This window comes from Thunnus thynnus, chromosome 19 (assembly GCF_963924715.1).
Source record: "Thunnus thynnus chromosome 19, fThuThy2.1, whole genome shotgun sequence".
NCBI lineage: Eukaryota > Metazoa > Chordata > Actinopteri > Scombriformes > Scombridae > Thunnus > Thunnus thynnus.
In genome coordinates, this window is record NC_089535.1 from 26,756,424 (window position 1) to 26,772,425 (window position 16,002).

The window sequence follows — 16,002 nt, forward strand, 5'->3', positions numbered from 1 at the left end:
TGTAAAGCCCTTTATGGAAATTATGAGATTTGTGATTTTGGGCAGTATAAATAAAATGGACTTGGCTTCTTAATAAGCACAAGTTAAGATCAAATCTGTGCATATTATAAATGAAGCCCACTGTCACTCAATGTAAACTGCAGGCTTTCAACTTCTCCCAGGGTCTGCTCTTTTTAAACCAAATAATAATTTTCTGATTCCAGTCACAGACAAAGATGGTGGTGTTTGTTAAACCAGGCTCTACACTGCAAAATCTTCCTTTAGAGTCCAACTAAAATCACATTTAGTCATCCCTTTTGCAGGCAAAAATAACATGAACTTAATTTTTAAATTGATTATTAATAGGTTTTTTTGTTACTTAAAGGTGCAGCGGCTAGAATTTAGTGGCATCTAGTGAAACAGACTTGGCAGAAATGGAATATAATATTCATAAGTATGTTTTATTTAGTGTATAATCACCTGAAAATAAGAATCGTTGTGTTTTCATTACCTTAGAATGAGACCTCATCTCCATAAGGAGCAGGTCCCCTTCCATGGAGGCCGCCATGTTACACCACTATGTTTCTACAGTAACCCAGAATGGGCAAACCAAACAGTGGCTCTAGAGAGGGTCTTTCATGTTTTTCACACGTTTCGCCACCATAGATTCTCCTACACTTTTGGAAGGGGAAGGGGAGGGGTATTCAGTCGGTTGCAATCTGCAACCTCACCACTAGATGCCACTAAATCCTACACACTGGTAGGAAGAAAAAAAAATATTTTGGAAAATATCAGAAATGCTCCTTTTACTTTCAGCCACTGTTCAGGAGTTTCAGCTGATCATCAACAGAGGTAATTAAGAGATTAACTTCTATAATGACCGAGATGACATTTTTGGTCAGGTTTTTAAACTGTGTAATGTGCTGTCATTGACTGGGTAATTACTTATCTGCATTGTGCATGTGCATTTTTTTATTTCTGAAATTATTTTTAAAGTTTAAATCCGTTTGACAGCAGTTATTACAGCAGTTATCTGTTGCAATTTTTCAGTATATCAGAGCCACTATCCAAGAGTGAAACATTTATTACATGTTTATAAATGTTGTAAAAATATATTATATCCAGAGATTTAAGATTCTGATGTAATCACAGTAGCTTTGCTGTGAACCATTTTAGCTGCTTAGTACAGCAGGTTTCGCCAAAGTCTCTGGAGCTTTGAAATCTGTCAAAATGGATCTCACTGATATAGGTAGACAAGATCCACCCTGTGGGAGGTGCTGAACACTGCCACACAAAAATAATAGCGAGCTGTGTTTCTGTCCATAATGACAAATAGACTCCTCAATCCCTCAAGGTGAAGTTGGAACTTTCTCAGACTTTGTCAGCTCCTGTCAGCTTTTTGCAGTCAACAAATATTTTTGTCAATGGGAATTCATACAGTATAACAGATTATATCTCTGTTTGCAGGTCCTCCACTGAGGATTGTAATGATTGGGAAAACTGGAGTCAGGAAGAGTCCCATTGGTAACACCATTGCGGGTAGAACGTTTTTTTTGTCTTCAGCAAGTGCTCAGTCAGTGACAGAGGGCTGTGAGAAAGAATGGGTCAAAGATCGCAAAAAAATCCATGTGGTCGATACACCCGGCATTCTGGATACAACCAAATGTTCAGAGAGCATAAAGAACGAGATTGCAAAATGCATCTAGGTGTCCTCTCACGGCCCTCACGCCTTTCTGCTGGTCACCCAGATTGGCAGGTTCACCAAAGAAGATGAAAACTGTATGCAGGCCCTGGAGAAAATCTTTTGGCCCGAGGCGTCTAAGTACATACATGATTGTTCTGTTCACACGTGGTGCAAACTGGCCACCCAAAGCCAAGAGGTGATAAACAGATGAAGTGCCCGCTACCATGTCTTCAACAACAAGAAGAGGTGGAACAGAGCTCAGGTGGGTCAGCTGATCAAGAAGATTGATGAGATGGTGGGGGCAAATGGGGGACAACATTTCAGTGGAGAAATGTATGAGGAGGCTGAGCGGAATCTGCAGCAGCAGATTCATGACTGTAACACAGCACAGCAGCAGGTTTACAACTCCTTCTTCATGTCTGACTTGTTGCAAAAAGCCATTTTGTTTCAGGCTATGCTGGCTGCCACTGCACAGGACAACGCCAGCAACCAGGACCACTCTTTTAATGCCTGCTACCTCAACATGAGGCCCTCTGCCTGATGTGAACAGCCTTCAGATCCTTCCCATCATCTGTTAGAAAACAGCTCAATTAGTTTAAAATCTGGTTGGGAAGTTAACTTTTTGCACAATTGATGAAAGAGGCTGCAGGAAATCTGTCAAATGGGCTACTTTTTATCGTGTTTTTGAAATAAATCGTAAAAACTGTGATTGTATTTGTGATAAGTTAGTCAACATGATATTTGCTTCCTGGTTATTCAGAGGGAGGAATTGCTTGTTTTCCCTGTTTCATATCTTAGTAAAGTGAATCTCTTATGGTTTTTGGACTGTTGGTCAAACTATGCAGTTTGAATAAACTCAAGATGGTCTTTTGCCATTATTTTTGACATTGATCTAACTAAATGACAATTAGTAGATTATCAATGCAAAGGAATGAAAGAAAACTTTTTACAATGTCTCTATTGTCCCCCAGTGTTTGTCAGTCTCTCTCAGAATTGAAGGTCAAACTGCTGCCTATGACCCTTATGAAATTCTTTTTTTATGTGATCTTATAAAATGGGGATAGAGTACTGTATATATACAGTATGCAAATTACCAAATATTTGACCACATACAATAATCCCTATCAGTATAATTAGCTGCTCTTTGTAGTCATAGCAGTTTCAGTGCTGTGGTTTGTTCTAAAGCCTGACTGAAATTCCCCCACGGTATTGTTTTCTTCAAGAAAGGAGTTTATTTGCACTGAAACCATCTTTTCAAGTATCCTACTATTGAAAGGAAGGGTGGATATCGGCCTATGGCTGGTCAGTGCATTACCATCTAGGTTGGGTTTCTTCTTCTTTGTAGGAGTTTAATGACAGCTGTTTTGAAGGCATCTGGGAAGATTCCTGTTTGAAGAGATGTATTTATAATGTTCAGGACATGACCTGAAACACTGTTGAACACCCACTTAGGTACAGGGTCAACACATGAGGTGGAGGAGGTTACACTCAGTGACTGTCTTGGAAAGCTCAGTTAATGTAGTACAGGTGAATTTTCCCATGGTTTAATCATCTTTACAGGATATGCTGAGATCCTCTGTGTTTACATCAGCATCAGTACTGGTTCTAATTGAAGTTATTTTGTTATTGAAATTTTTTATGCAGAGAACTGTGGGGGGAGGGGGCAGTGTTGAGTAGCTGGTCAATAGTGGAGAATAATGTTCTAGAGTTCCCAGTATTCCCTGTAATAATCTTGGAAAAGTAGTCCTTTCTTGCCAGACATATTGCTTTGTTATAGACAGTCATGGCTTCTTTGTATACATTCCAGTGAACTGTGAGTCTAGTTTTCCTCCATTTTCTTTCAGCTGCCCGACAGATTGTCTTGATCTCATTAACACTGTTATTGTTTAACCATGAGGAGATTCTGTCAGTCGACTTCTTTTTAACTTTTAGTGGAGCAACAGTATTTAAAGCAGATGACAATATATCAATATGTTGTTGAAATTTTCAACCATGTTATTTAAAGGGCAGTCACAGCTGTATGGCTCAAGTGATCTCATCATATTAGAAAACATTGCTCCAGCTTTGTCATCTAGGAATCACTTTTTAACCAAAAAACCCCACTTAGTCTTTGTTAAGATTATGATGGCATCATAAAACACAATGTTCAGAAACAGGTCATTCCAATACTGAAACATTATCGATGTTTAACCCTGTTGTTATTACTAACTCTAGAGTGTTACCATGCTGATGAGTGGCTTCATTTACATGTTGGGTGAGTTCAAAGCTATCCAGTAAATTCACAAGTTCCAACGCTTTGGAGTCTTGTGATTGTATTAATATGAATATTCAGGACTCCATTCAGGATTAACCTCACCATGTGTAGTGATACCAAGTGAGATCAATTCTGAGAATTCATGTAGAAATAGTGGTAAATATTTTGGTGGCCGATATAATGTAATGATGAGCACTGACAATTCAGCTTTGAGCTCAAGAGCAAGATATTCCGATGATGAAAAATTACCCAAGTCTATGTCATCACACACAAACTGTGTAGAGAAAATGGCTGCAATTCCTCCACCTTTCCTGTTTTGTCTGACTGACTGATAGAAATGATAGTTTGGAGGACAAGCCTCTATCAGTGTTGCTATACCTGTTTCAGCCATTTCAGCTGTAGGGATTCTGTGACAGGAGAGGAGACTGGTTGTGGCTGAACATTGACTAATTTAAGGTTACTGAGACAAGTACCAGATGGTCTGTGATTGCTATGATGTGTTTGACCATGCCACCAGCTATTTAAGATCACTGCTATGTTAAAAGGAGCGGCATGAGGTCTGTCTCATCTTCGGTAGACACCTGAGTGGTGATGTCTGTGGTTCTTGCTGTTTAATAGTTCATCAATTTGACTAAGAGTTTCAACTTACTCTTTGGATTGGGTGTGTGTTGCAGGGGGGTCGTTGAGTCTTTGATTGGGACAGAGACAACCTCTCGATGCCTTGGGTAATTTGAAGCAGAGGATCTGGTGAAGTGGGAGCACTGTGAGGGGGGGAGAGATCCCGGTGGGGAGGGGGAGAGATCCTGACGGGGAAGGGGGGAGCAGGCTGTCCGCCTGTGTGCACGTTCTGTATATGCTGTGGGGGGGGATCCTGGCGGGGAGGGAGGGAGAAAACTGTCTGGTTGAGTGTGCTGTCCTTCACGGTTATCAACACATTCTTGTTTGGGTATGACATCCCAAGGGCATGACGAAGGTTGCCACCCAGTAGTTTTGACCCAGTGATATTTGGATGAACCCCATCAGGTTTAAAGTGGTCTTTACAGTTCCAAAAAATATTGAAACTGCCAATAAACTTTATCCCATGGGTGAAGCATGCCAATGTCAGCCATGTATTCAGGCCAAGGAGTCTGTTAAAAGAATCGATTCCTTTCTTTCAGGGCAGGATTGGTCCAGAAATTAATATATCTTGCAATTTATAGTTGCTCAGTTTTTCCAGTAGCAGGAAAAAATCATTTTTCAGGATTTCGCAGTATGTTGAAAGACCCAGGGTGGATAATAACTTTGATATTACTTGGACTTGCAGTGAGGATAGCTGGCAACAGCCCAGTCAGTTCCTTGACAGATGTGTCATCCATAGTTTGATTCTCAGTCTTTGCCATTTTTACAAGGTTAGTTACAGAGTCCCCAGTCAAAATAGTGCCTGAGTTAGCAGTGCTTTTTCTCACCCATGGGTTAGCTTCCTGTGTTCAGTGGCTTAGGCTCTGATTAGCTTTAGTGCTAATGGTATGAATACCTTCCCTGGGTTCAACACAGTTAGTATTCCAGTATTATTCCAGTATTCCAAGTCAGTGGATCATACCTGTTGTATAAAGAGAGTTCTGGTGTTGGAGTGAGCGTTGGTGCTCTCCTATTTGATTTCCTGCTCCTATTTGATTTCTTCTAAAGGGGTTGTGACTTCCTTTACTTCCTGAGCTGTCCACTTAGTGGACAGCAACATTGAGTTCACACATGAGGACATCAGAGACAATAGTTTGACTTTCTCAGACTGTGCATTGCACCGAGAAGAGGACAGAAGGCATTGAAGCATTGAAGCAAACTCGTGAGTAATAATGTACCAAAATTAACTGAATGGAATAATGTCAGCTACAACAACTACAATATGTTTTTAAGGGTGCTGTATGTTCTTAATGGTCAGCCTGCATAAAGGATACATTCATTTCTACCATAAAGGCCAGTTTACTCCATCATAAGGCCATCTTATACAGCAAGTATATCATGTTCTTCACTGGAAGCGCACTTCACAATGTTTTCCTCACATACAGGGCACCCTATAGGACACTTCACCATGTTTTTTCTTTCATTGAAAGGGCACCCAATTCTGCACTTCCATATGTTATACTTGGGGGAACCCTAAATGGCACTTTTTTCACTTTTTTATTTCACTAGAGGGGCACCCATAAAGAACCTCCAGCTCACCCCATTACAACAGCAACTCATAGGGCACTGCATTACATCTGGTGGGGGTACTTTACAGGGCACTATCACATTTTCTTCCACTGAGGGGCACCACTGAGGGCACATCATTCCAGATTGTCAAATATAGAGGCACTCTGTAGGGTACTTCATCCTGATTTACCATAACTAAGACAGCAATTACAGAAGTTTGGTATGTTTTCTCCTTTGTGCAGGCACTTTAGAGGGCATTCTATCATAGTTTGCTTTACTGTGAGGGCACCTTGGAGAGTACTTTTGCGGTATTTATTAGTCCTTGTCCCCCCCACCCCCCAAACTCTGCCTGAGTTTTCTCTCCACAACTAATAGGAATACAATGACTAACCCCTGCATGGAGGAAGGAGAGAGCAGAGCGCCAAGATTCTTTCAAGAAACAGAACCTAGACACTGGTTCAGACACGTGGACGACAACTGGATTAAGATAAAAAACCCAGGAAGTGAAAGCCTTCGCCACCAGAACACATCAACAGCAACATCATCAAACTATTGTCTCTGAGGACATCAGAGACAATAGTTTGGCTTTCTCAGACTGTGCAGGGCACCGAGAAGAGGACAGAAGCCTTGGCATTAAAGTATACAGGAAAGGAACTGCGGCAGGGTGATTTTGGGACAATTCACAAATTTAATCAAACCCTTTTCCTGCAAATTTTTTTAGGTCTTAATGTGCATAAAAAACCTCCAACACCTGCAAGTCATTGTTATATACATTTAAAACACACAGGTCCCACATTACTATGGACTGTCAGTGCTGATTCAACTAAGCACAAACAGAGCAGAGAAGGATGTTCAAAAACAGGTCCTGGGAGCAGTCACTTATTCCATCCATCAATCAGGCAACAGCTAGCCTCGTTTGGGATGAATGGACTTCATAGAAAAACTTAGGAAAGCATCTGTGTACTGCTCTTTATCAGAGGTGGGCAAGTTAACCAGACGCCAAATTCACCAATTAGTCTCCACCCTAAAAATCTTTTCTCACCTGAAGAAAAAAACAAAACAGTTTTAAAACAACTCTGATAAAGCATAAACCTCACCTTTGTTTTGCTATGTTTTGCATAGGTTTTGATGGAAACCTAAGGACTTTGACATCAGAGATGAGAGTTCACTTCCTCAGGTTTAGGCAACAAAAGTTCTCCCCAGATTTTAACATTGCACTCCTATAACTTTGTCAGACAGTTTATTTCTTTTTAATCAAAATAAATGCAGCAAAACTAGATATATATCATCTCTTGTATACCATACACTTGAGGAGGCTGTCCTCTTGTAAACGGCTTCAAAAGTTATAAGCAATTTGCTTTGATAGCTTTTACTTTTCACACCATGCTCAAATACTCTAATGAAGTTTCTGTACTGAAGCGGATCCCCGTCAAATACTGGGATGTCTATGGTAAAGACACGGAACGTTGTTTTTCAATAAGGTTGGCTGTTATTTCATTCTGTTGGTGCAATATAATGCATATGTCTCCTGGCATTTGTAGAGGGTGCATATGCAGTTGTTCATCCTCCAGTGCAGGCTGCACACAGTTGGCTGGTATAGAGAGAGTTTGGTGTTGTGTTGCTCCACACATTTCAGTCCTGTGATAATAGTCCTGTATGTTGACCTTTGTCGCTTGTCTTGGTCCAATGGTGAATTGTTGCCTAGTTCTGTTGAGCTGTGCCCCCTGTGCCAATGGGTCCTTACACTTTCCTGGCAAACTATTGCTTTGTGGCAATACACTTCTTCCTAAGGGTTCATAAGACTTTGCCACTGGGCTGAGCATTTAGGAAGTTGTTCTTTGTCCAATATTCTTTTCCAGATAGGAATTCATCCCATGTGATGGTGCTTGTGAGTCACTCAGACAGTCTGAGGCAGCTAGTAGAACGGCTAATTTGGCACCAGATGTAGCTATTTTGGCATCCAGCTCCAGCTACTCCCTATTTCTTCTCAGCTGTTCCTCCTGTGCCTACAGAGCATACTTTTCCTTTAAGACTGCAGCACAAGCAAGAAGTGCAGGTCTGTCTGTCTCTACTTTAATGCATGCAGAGGATATAATTTTACTACCTTTATTACTGCATGTATTCTTTCTATTAGAGCCTTTACTGGCAACATTTGATATCCTGTCATCAGGGTTAACATCATCAATCACATCACCGTAACCATCATTGTCGTCAGTATTTGTTAACCATTGTTTCAAATCAGTAATGAAACCTACAACCACTTTTGCCCCAAACCATATGCCATGTTTATCCCTTTCCTCAGTGGGCATTAAAGACACTACAGAATCATACACATTTGCTTCCCCACACAGACTGACAGGATTTTCAAGAGAGCAATGCACCTCTGTTACATCCCTGTTTTGCATAAGCCCTTGTGTCATTTTCCTTTAATTTATCTTTCCTTGTATTTTGTAGCTTTTTGTAGATTTTTTTATTTTATTTATTTTTTTAGCTTTGTAGTGATGAACAACCCTTTTACTTCTGGCAGATTTTGTTTCATCAACATTACTCCCTTCATTAGGCTCAGTCATCGTCTCATCAGCCATGGCAGACTTCAAGCAAAACTGATTTACGATCCATATTGTTCTCGTTCACCTTTTGATGATCCACAATTAATGTAGGTCTAATACCAAAGTCACAACTGATTGGAAAGCCTACCCTTGTTCAGCGACCAACGCATTGGGATTACATTCGCAGTGTTGTGCCAATTCCAATTTCCCATGTGAAGCAAAGTTTTTTGACTTGAATATAGTGACTTGACTCGACAAAACCAGGAAAAACCTACAAGCTAAGGTACTTGTCTAATTGACACATTGCCTTTGTGTAGCATGAGGTTTAAATAATTCATGTATTTATTGTACACAATCAGGTCCATCCACAGTGTAGACGGCACTCCACATGCATTTAATACCAAGTAATAATTTGCGTGCAAACAACATATGACTCAGTGGCACGCTACACCCATAGGGTGTAAAAACTGTGTACCTCTGCTGGCAAACAACACACCTGCTCTGTGATTACTGCCTCACATGTGTACCTTCCTCATACTCAACATACCACCTACTTTGCAAAAAAAGGAATCACCACAGGTGAACACATACTACTGCATATACACACATACGAATGAACACAATACAAAAATGGCTCCAACACATGCATTTGTCTTCCTTGTCAAAACCTGGTGCCTTGATCTTGATCGCAGACAGTTCAGTCGGAGAGTCGGGTGTGTTATGCTAGTAGCGACCAATGTTGCTTGGAGCTGCTTGCCTCCAGCAGAGATGAGGAGCTGGCTACAGAAGTCTGGTAACCTCACTTCTTTCTAACTCAACACTCCCAGATTTTTTTTTAAGTTTTCTAAATTGTAGTTTTCAGCGCCAACAGATGCTGACTCAAGTGACATCACTTGAGGCAATTTTTTAAAATCAGATTTCACACAGCTCCTTCTGGAGACACAGAAGGCTTTATACTACTTTTTCACTCCCTGACACGTGAAAACACACTCCGATGTGTGAAACTGATGGAGTTCCCCTTTGAGGTTTGGGAAAGGCCGCGGTTTCATTTAAATGTTAATTGAATAAACATGTCCTTTCTCGGGCTTCAAGTCAGTGTTGACTTTTTCAGTATTTGACCAAAACACACACACATTCACAAGCCACAAATATACAAACTATCATATGAGCTTCTACAATGTCAATAACATGCAATTCACTAAATACAAATATATGCTTAACTGTCTCTTACATACAAAAGGGAAAAAGTCAAGTTAGTCATCAGTGGAATATATCCTTTGAATACTTTTACTTTGAAATTTCTGTTTGAGGAACTTTTAAATGATGTAATATTTTGAAAATACCAATGGATCCAGGAGGAAATCATGTTATATTTTTGTTCACGAAGGATAAGTTACATGTGAAATATAGCATGTGATGTATAGTACGATCAGTGTGTATGTCACAGATGAGACATGGGGACAGACTGTGCAGCTCTATTTTTACCACCAGTACCATATGCAGTCAGTGTATCTGCCTATCACACAAATATCTGCTGTAAATCAGTCCCAGCTCAGGATATCAAATGAATGAACATGTGGGTCATACAGTTGTACATACTTTTCAGTCTCTAATTTTAGATTCTTGGCCCACTTACCTCATCTTCTACCCTGGGCCTTGAGGATACAGGTTACTGACTAAGACAAACAGTTCACTAAAGAGGCGTTACATGTGCTGACATTTGTCTCAGTGGGTGTCATATCAGAATTTCAAACTATTTATAATCTCTTTTTAGGGTGAGATAACATCCTAATCAAAGGTGGACTGTAACTAGGTACATTTACTTGAGTACCGTACTTAAATACATTTTTTGAGTATCCGTATTTTACTTGAATATTAATTTTTTTGGAAACTTATGACCTTTACTCCGCTACCTTTTAAAGCCAAATATTGTACTTTTGACTCCACTACATTTCTATGAAGGTTCCTGTTACTCGTTACTCAGAAGCATTTCTTTCCTTTTCTAAAATGCAATAGGCCATATGCTGTGTTCATTACAGGAGAAAAATCAATCACAGTAAAGTTCTGCTACACTGTCAGTCACGTTCAAAGTGCTTTTTGAACAGTTCAATTTGAACTTGGCGGTGATAATGATGGCTACAGCAGATAAAGATGACAATTCCTTACCAGAGCACCCATGGCCATATCTGAAGTCCATGTTTCAGATTTTTGAAATGAAAGCAATGTTACTGTTGGGCAGTTATAAAGCTAGAGGTTTGTAACTGGGATTTTAAGGTAGGTAGGTTGTTTTAATTATTTTTTATTTTCTGAGGAAGCTGCATCTACAGCAATCTGTGCCTGATGCACACATGTGCATGAATGCACATGCATGTGCACTTGCACACACACACACACTGCCAGAGCTGTATCAGAACACTGCCATGCTGTTCTGTGGGGGTGGGGTGGGGGGTGTTTAATAAAAAAATGAAAAAGACAATGGCTGTCCTTTTGTTGATTCAATTGTGTTTCTATAGGCATTTATATAGGCTTTGTAGTATATTCTAGAAGATTTTTGTTCTACAGGTTCTACGGGCAAGTCAATGTATTTAGTAAGTTGTTTCAGAGTCATTAGGATCTGTAAATGCTTTGTGGCAACAATACAACAATGTGTTAACATTAAAAAGAAAATGTACTTTTGAATACTTATGTATTTTTAAAAGCAAGTACTCCAGAACTTTTACTTTAACTCAAGTAAAAATTTGACTGAACAACTTGTATTGGAGTAATATTTGAGCAGTATCTATACTTTGAGTCAAGTAATGGAGTTGTGTACTTTGTCCACCACTGATCCTAATCTACTTTGGCTTTTACTTTCTTCTTTTGAGTGTTGCAAATAGGTTTCTTTACATTGCGTCATAATTTAGTTTACTCTGTTTGGAAAGCAGTGCTGGTGTGAGACTGGTCAGAGTGTGTCTGATAAGTGGGTGTTAGTCTTAGCACCAACTGACACAGGGGACTCTTTTCTGGGCTCAGCTCCTGAGTTTGGAGGGTGTTGGAATGGAGGATGTCTAGGGGGCTGGATTTATAACCTAACGTGCCAGATGGTTTGTGAACCATGTGAGAAGTAGTCCATTGAAACTGTTTGGAAAAGGGCATGCACTTTCAAAAAAATACTGCCTCGCAAGGCAACTGGATTTAAAGTGATAATTAACATTCTTTTGAAATTCTTTTGAATGTTAATTATTGGTGGGTATCTGCCTAATTCTGCTCTACATGTATTTGTTGGTGTTTTTCTGTGTATGTGTAAAATGTATCTGCAGAATTCTGTATGTAAAGATTTAGACTGAGTGGACCCCATACTTCACTACCATACAGTGCAATGGGCTGGATGACACTATCAAACACTTTAAGGCAGATTTTAATTGGAATTTGGACATAATATTTTCTCTTAATTGCATTTAGAAGTCTTCAAGCTTTTTCTTTTAGCGCATTCACTGCCATGTTGAAACTCCATGTTATGGTTATACCAAGGTGGGTATAACTCATACCATGTTCAATGATATGATTAATTATGGTAAACTGGTATTTGTTCTCCTGATATCTGGGATGTTTTTGAAAAACCATGATATTAGTTCTATTCATATTTACTGCCAGGACTCTGTTCTGACAATACTTTCCTCCTATATCCAGCTGTTGCTGAAGTCCTTGTTCAGTAGGAGACAGTAGAACAACTTATTTACAACAACTTACTGTCTCATAATTCTGATCTACTCACTAGATGGAAATTGTGATTTACCTGTTGCTTCAAAATTTAAATTTATTTACTTTCTCACAATTGCAATTCACTTAATATCTCATAAATTTAACGTATGATTCACCATCAGTATCTTTTATTTTGTTCTTCCTAACGTTTCACCTAGTTTTTCTTTTACTGGTGGGCTTCCATAGATTTGCCTGGTGAAATGATTTATTTGCACAATTACAATCTTTATTTAATAAACATTAACTACTGAAGAATATCAATAGTATATAATCGAAGTGCAATGATTTCCATTAGATGGTGTCGTCATAGATTCCAGCTTTGATCAGCACACAGGAAGGGCTCCTTGTAAAATGCTATGGATGAAACAGTTCTATATCCACCATATTAAAGGCATTACTGGGGAAGTCTGTATAATAGCAAAAAGACCAACATCAGGTTGCAGAAGATGAACAGCAACATGAAGAACATATGGGTCAGGTTTCATGTTGGTAAATGCAGATTTATCATCTCTGAGTCTAACTTCTCAAATCTCTTATCTTTTAGTTTTTTTTGTTTGTTTGATTAGTACAGAGCAACACTTAACATTCATAATGTCATTGATCTAAATTGCAAATATATAATGATATGTAACATGTTGCAGGTAGAAAGTTTGCATGGAGCATGTAGCATGTAGCATGTCACATTTATGCAATAATTGCATCATATTATAAATAATAATATGACGCAATTATGTAAATTACTAAAAAAAATGCCAGTCATGGCAGCAATAGCAACTTTGAAGCCAAATAGCTGAGGGTGTAAAGGCTCAACAAAAACTGATATGGACCCATAAGCATGACACTCAGACCAGGCAGGTAAAATACAAAGTTCGAGTTTACTGGGAATCAAAAAACAGGCAAAACTCAAAACCAGGCAAGCAGGGGAGATCAGGCAAATCTGTCCAAAAGTGATCAATCTAGAGAGTTACAGTCTAAAAGGCAGGCAGAGGGTCATAATAGACGGAATGCAGGCAGGTACAGAAAAGAAGCACAGTAGACAATCTGGCAGGGAATGAATGGAACTGGATTTACTGTGTACTGCCAGGCTGACTGAACAGGTGGGCAGGGAAGTCAGACGATGGGGAATGGCGGGAACACAGGGGTTACTGCAGGGCAGGTGGGAGTGGCAGGATCTGAAATGACAGGAAAGTTAGTATTATGGCAATGGAGAAAAAGCAGACAAGAAAAACATAAAACTAAGAATTGGCAGAAAATTTGACAGACAGATTCATCTGAACCTCTGCAAATAGACAACAATCTACAAATAAACAACACTGTAAAAGTAGCTCATCTGTAATTGTGATCTGTTGGTGGCGCTAGAAGAAAAGACAGAAGATGACCAAAGTCATTATGATTAAATGAATCTAATTTCCTGTCAATCAATCAAATAATGTTCAACATGCTACACTCTGGACTAAATGTTAGACCAATGGACTAACAAACCAACAGGCAGACAATCCAAGAACCACAGTGCTAGCATTAAATTAGGTTGAGGTTAAATAAAATTATTCTTGCTTGCTTCCACCATCAACATTTTTTTTTTCTATTTCATTATTTATTTTATTTATTAGGTTAACAGTAAACTGGTCAGTTTAAACCCTAACAAATCTAAGGGTGCAGATAATTTAGATCCTTCCCTCCTGCGTCTTTTTGCTAATTTACTTGCAGCACCTCTAGCTCGTGTTTTTATTTAGTTGGTTAACTTATCATTTGAATCAGGTAAAATTCTGAAAATCTGGAACGTTGCACAGGTTATTCTGTTACATAAAGGTGGTGAACCTAGTGACTTAAATAACTACTGTCCGATCTCAGAATTGTCCTGCTTAGTAAAAACCCAGTGTCCCGAGTGAATTCTCAACTGAGAGTTTTTCTAGAGACAAAAAACGTATTACAGCCTGAGGAGACAGGATTTAGATCTAGTCATAGCACAACAACAGCTGCATTATGTGTAATTAACAATATTATTGAAGCCTTGGACAATCATCAACACTGTGCTGCACTTTTCATAGACCTATCTAAAGCATCTGATTCAGCTGATCATAGTATTTTACTTAAAAAACTATGCTTGATAGGACTAAATGAACAGCCCATTAAATGGTTTTATGACTATCTCTCAGGTAGAGCTCAGACACTAGTTTACAACCGTTCCAAGTCAAGTCCCCTTCATGTTATATATATATATATATGTATGTATACAGCTCAGCTTCACCAGACATGCAGACCTGCAGCTATTTATATATGACACGAGATAAACGGAAGAGCAGAGCAGAGGAGAGAGACGAAGACAGTGATGTAACCTTGCTATGCTACAAGTCTCAACCTGCGCACTCTTATTTGACATGTTTCTTTTCTTCCTGAACATGAATAATTTTAAAAATATTTTCACTAAAAAAATATTTGTATTAACCCAATATTTGCACTTTTCTGAATACCGTATTTGTATTTGTGTATATATCTGTCACCCCAAATTGTAATGTACATTTTTATCCAGATAACACTATTTTATATGCCACTGGCTCTTCTTTTAATCTGGTCATTGCAAGTCGACAGTCTGCTTTTGACACATTTCAGATCTCACTCATCAAACATAAGTTTGTTTTAAATTCTGGCAAAACTAAATGTATGCTATTCTCTAGGTCACCGAAGAGTATCCAATTGCCCATAAAACTTGGGACTCTGGCTGGATGCCAGACTCACTTTTAAGACCCATGTGGAACACATATCACGCAAACTGAAGGTCGAAATTGGATTTTTGTATATGTATATTATGTGTATGTAAAGAAACAAATCATGTTTCTCTTCTGCTTGTTGGAAGACCATTGTATAATCTACAGTTCTGTCTGCGACTCTGTCTAACACAGTGCACTGTGCTTCATCACAGGTGATAAAGTCCTCACTCACCATTGCATCTTATATGAAAAGGTGGGATTGTCCTCCATAACAAACACAAGGGAGCAGCATTATATGATTTATTTATAAGGCTCTACTGCAAAAAGTGCCTCATTACCTCTGCTCTCTGGTTACACTTAAATACAGTACTGACAATGTTAGATCACAGGACATTTTAACATGAACCATACCTCTTATTCACACTGAACTTGGAAAAAGTGGTTCCAAATACTACACCGCTACAAATGTAACAAGCTGCAAAAAATGTGACTCTAATTTCTCTTGAACATTTTATATTTATGTATCACAATCCCATTTGTAATTGCTTTTCCAAATGTGAAAATAATGTCTAACTGTGTCTGTGAATTATCTGTGTATCTATGCTTTGACTGTTTTATGTTTATTCTTGTACACTGGTCACTCTTGAAAAAGAGCACCCGGACAGGAGGTGGAACAAATGTTTTTGTGTTCCCTCAGAGACACATGGAACAGCCAGAAAGGACAATTCATATCTCTGTCAACACAGATACAGTCATCTGCACGTCTCCAAACACCTGTGCACATTTGCTTATAAGCAGCCCAAAAAAGAATGTTCCAAATTTATTTTATTGTTACAAAACAAGACTTGTGGTAGAGTCAAATGCACGTTTGCAGTAAATGTTTTTGGCAGAGCTGAGTGTGTCTGTGTGTCAAGAGGGCTG

The 16,002-nt window shown here is 39.0% G+C and overlaps 1 pseudogene; it reads left to right on the forward strand.

The window, feature by feature from the left end:
* The first annotated feature begins 1,209 nt into the window (after positions 1–1,209).
* On the forward strand, positions 1,210–2,204 carry LOC137171320 (GTPase IMAP family member 4-like; annotated as a pseudogene).
* Positions 2,205–16,002: the final 13,798 nt, after the last annotated feature.